Source organism: Vigna umbellata, chromosome 6 (assembly GCF_029865625.1).
Source record: "Vigna umbellata cultivar VRB3 chromosome 6, Vumbellata_1.0, whole genome shotgun sequence".
Lineage (NCBI taxonomy): Eukaryota > Viridiplantae > Streptophyta > Magnoliopsida > Fabales > Fabaceae > Vigna > Vigna umbellata.
In genome coordinates, this window is record NC_142170.1 from 4,245,548 (window position 1) to 4,249,645 (window position 4,098).

The window sequence follows — 4,098 nt, forward strand, 5'->3', positions numbered from 1 at the left end:
CTTATGATATTTTTTCTTCATCTTAATTCTTCTTTTATTTCTCGTGGCTCAACATGACGTTCAAAATGTAGTACTAATGTGGTATCTTTTTTGTCGTGAACAACTCCTTATTAAAGTTCCCAAAGCAAATGATGCCTCCACCATTCTCTTCACTAATGTAGTTGATGACTTTGCTTCATTAATAAAAGCGAACAGAAATATTGTCATTTTGTGTTTGGAGACCTCCAACCTAACTCAAAAAAAAAATAATTAAAACTCGCAGTTTTAATTTCAAAAGTACAAAGAATATTTAAAACACTAACATCAATCACACACTTGGACTTACAAACTTCAATGCAATTGGAAAAAAATCCACCACCATGAAACACTCATGATAACTTATTCAAACTACGGAAACTACTTCCAAAACTTCCACAAACACACAAAAAAAAATCACGTGACGAAAATGCGAAAAAAAAGAAACACAATACCTAAATACATATCCAAACATTTTTAAACTCCAATCTAAAACTCAATATTAACTACAAATTATATACAAAAATTCGACATAAATATTACTTTTTATGTCAGACCAAAAGCTTTCAATACAAAAGAATGTTATACATATTTATAAAAAGATATCACTATCTGTTTTTTTTCTTTATCTTTTAGTCCGTAAAACATATGATGTGATAATTAGCCAACTTTACACTATTTTTAGACCTCTCAAACTTTTTTCAAGACATATCCTACCCTCCACTCAATTACCCTACCAAGCCTCCTCTACAACTTTTTTTTTTAACTTTTCATATTCAAATAAACAATCCAACACTCTAAAAGATTTTGATCCTCGTATTGAACCATTGTTTTTACTATGATGGCACAATGGTCATGGATATTCATATTTAAAATAAATTGCATACTATCCTTCTACCCATTTAAAATTAACACCCATTTTATTTCTACCATCTTAAGGACTTACCAACCAAAGATAAAAGTTCCACCTCCATCCCTCTAATCAACTCATTCAAACTCTTCCCCTCCCTCCTATCACAATCTCTCTCATATATCCCTTTTTTTTTTTCCTAGTTTCTATCCTCCCATCTTTCCTTTGTGCAATAACAAAGAAGTGTAAAAAAAGTAATATTTGATGAAGGTAAAAGAGAGAAAGAGAGAGAGAGAGAAATTGGAACTTGTGTTGGAGTACAATGGTGTGTGACCGTGGAAAGGAAAGAGCCTCATGTTTTTTTGATTTGGACCACAACATTAGATTTGAGGATAGTGAGGTTCTATGTAAGAGACAACATAACCTATGCAATAAATGCATCTACCTGTTCTTATTGCTTCTTCTTTTCTCATCCTTTTCCTTCCACGTGTCCTTAAAGTGTGCTTCTTATCTCTTCCTTTTTACACACGTCTCTCTTCTCCACACTTCACTTCAACCTTCTTTCCAACACTATCTACACCAATTTTCCATTCTTAAAACTTATCCTCTTTTTCTCAGGGCCATCGCTGGGATCCAACACATCATGGATCCTCTTATTAAACTTTCATTGCTTTAATTAACTTCAAATTAAAAATATCTTCATTCTTAAACACTAAATACATTTTTAGGATTTTAGGGTTGAATTCAAGTTTAGAGTTTAAATTTTCAACTTTGATTATATTTTTTCATTTGAGAGACATCTTTATCTCATGAATTAAAAAATAATAATAATTTGACGATAATATATATATTTAGAAATGGCATTTATGTTTGAGGTATTTGCGAATAAAATTTATTATAAAAGTGGTACTCACGAATTTTTGTTTCTTACGAATAAAAGTAGTAAGTATTTTTATATCTTTATAAAGAGATCACCTATACTATTTGTATTTACAAATATTCATTATTTATTAACGATAAAAATAAAAATGTAATTTATATTTAATTTAATTAATATTATATTTCATATTTTTTAATTTTATTTTAAAAATTTATAAAATATAGATATCTACGTGTATTCTTGAGTTTTCAAATATTCACAATATTTTTTAAGCAAATATCTATTTAAATAGCGGGTGATTTTTTATTATATAAGTCAGATAATAAATTATTCGTATCCAACTCAATCCATTATTATATTTAATTATATTATTAAAAAATTATTATTGTGTTTTTAAAAGTATCTATAGTTTTAAAATCATGATATTAAAATAAAATAAAACATTTTGAACATTGTCTCTTTACTTCTTCTACTTGAAAGGGATGAATAATTATTATTCATCGCCATAGAATTAATACACCACTTTGACCAATCTTAAAAAGTCTGTTACAAATTAGAAAATTTTCAAATAGTTATATTATGTTTGACTTATTAGAGTATTCATGTACATATTTATTAAGTGAGACCTTTTGGAAATATTATATTGAGTTTGAAAGTCAAAGTTAGGCTTTGTTTGCTTTATTGTTTTTCTTAAATATATGGTTTTCTCGTGGGCTACCCTAACTGAGTATAATTAAAAAAGTATAATTTGTTTAAATGTGAGACACATTGAACTTGGCCTATTGGTTAAATAGATTACAGTCATGTTGGAAGTCGATTAGTCTTTAGCTTATAATTCTTTGTATTTTTTATCATATAGTTTTACTTTTCTCAAAATTAAAATATTGTTTAATAATATTTAAATAATTTAAATGTTTAATTTATTTCGGTTTAATCATTTCGAAGGTTACTATTTCTGTAAACTCGTCTCAAATATGTTATCGTATTTCTTTTTAATCTCAATTAGGTCCCTATTTCTGTAAAATTGAATCAATTGGACCCTAGCCATCAATTTTGTTATAACAGCGTTAAAATGGTAGTGAGGTAGGATGCTAACTTTGCAAATGTGAAACATGTGCCAGAGTTACGTGGAATTTAATTGTTCTAAATTTTAAAAAATTATCCTTCTTTCTCGCATTCATCCTCTTCCTCTTTATCCTCTCCCCACCGTCTTCCTCCATCCCCTCCCGCCGCGCCCTTGGCAACTCATGGGGCAGCTCCCAATAGAGAAGCGCATCGCCAAATTTGCACGCCGCTCCACCTCCTCCAGCCTCACTGTGCTCCTGAGGATTTTTAATTTAGGGGAATACTTCCCCTTTGCTTGTGAGTGAGCTTGTTGCGATTTGGGATTTTACAATTGTATTAGGGGTTTAGGGTGATTTGTCATCATGTCCTACCAGGGCCACGCACGAGCCTCGAGCTTGAGGGCGGTGAGGTTAAAAAATTGGGGGAACTCGAGGAAGGAGGTGCCCCAGAAGTGAGGGTCGTTGGTGAGGGGTTGGGAGAAGTCCCATGCGGGGTGGACCATTACGAGGAAGTGGTCGTAGGCCATGTGACGAGCCCAGATTTGGGGGTTGTCTTGTTGGAGGAAGTGGAAGAGGTGGAGGTTGTGTAGGGCGCTAAAGTTTGATTCTAAGCCGTAGAGGTAGCATAGGGCATCGAGACTCCCGTAGTAGGGGATATAGATAGCCTTTGCGCACAGGGGATCTTGCGTGAGGCAGGGGTACTTCGGCATCCGACGGTGGAAGATGAGTTCCAGCATGGAAGGGTCGGTTCGATACCAACTTCGAGAGTGGTTATGGGTTTTCTGTCCCAGACCGTGGTTTCCTAGGTAGGGACACAGGTCGTCCAACATTGGATACTTAGAATAGTTTGCCAGTAGATCCAGGTTGAACCTCGAAGGTAGCTTCCTTATGTGGATCCATCGGTTCTCGCATTCTTCCTCTTCCGATGATGTCGTCATTTTCCCCATCGACAACATCATTAACATCAACAACGCTCATCTGCTGCCTTTCAACATCCTCATTCCTTTCTTTCTATTCATCCAACGTTGTCTCGTCGATTCTAATCTCTCAAACGACACAAAAATAAATCCTAATCAAAACCACATTTGGATTTTGGTTTAAACTAGCTTGTTATTTGGTTGATGAATTCTATGTGTTCTACATGTAATGCTAATTCTTATGGGTATTACATATGTTTGGTGCAAATTCTAGATGTTAGATGAGAGTGTTATTGTTATAAATGTGCAATAATAGACCTGTTTTGGTGACTCTGAATTATCAGGATGGTTGAACTGTCATTCCAGCATTAA

At 33.3% G+C, this 4,098-nt stretch overlaps 1 pseudogene; it reads right to left on the reverse strand.

Annotated features, from left to right (window-relative positions):
• Positions 1 to 3,177: 3,177 nt before the first annotated feature.
• Positions 3,178 to 3,756, reverse strand: LOC124820194 (putative xyloglucan galactosyltransferase GT19 pseudogene; annotated as a pseudogene).
• Positions 3,757 to 4,098: the final 342 nt, after the last annotated feature.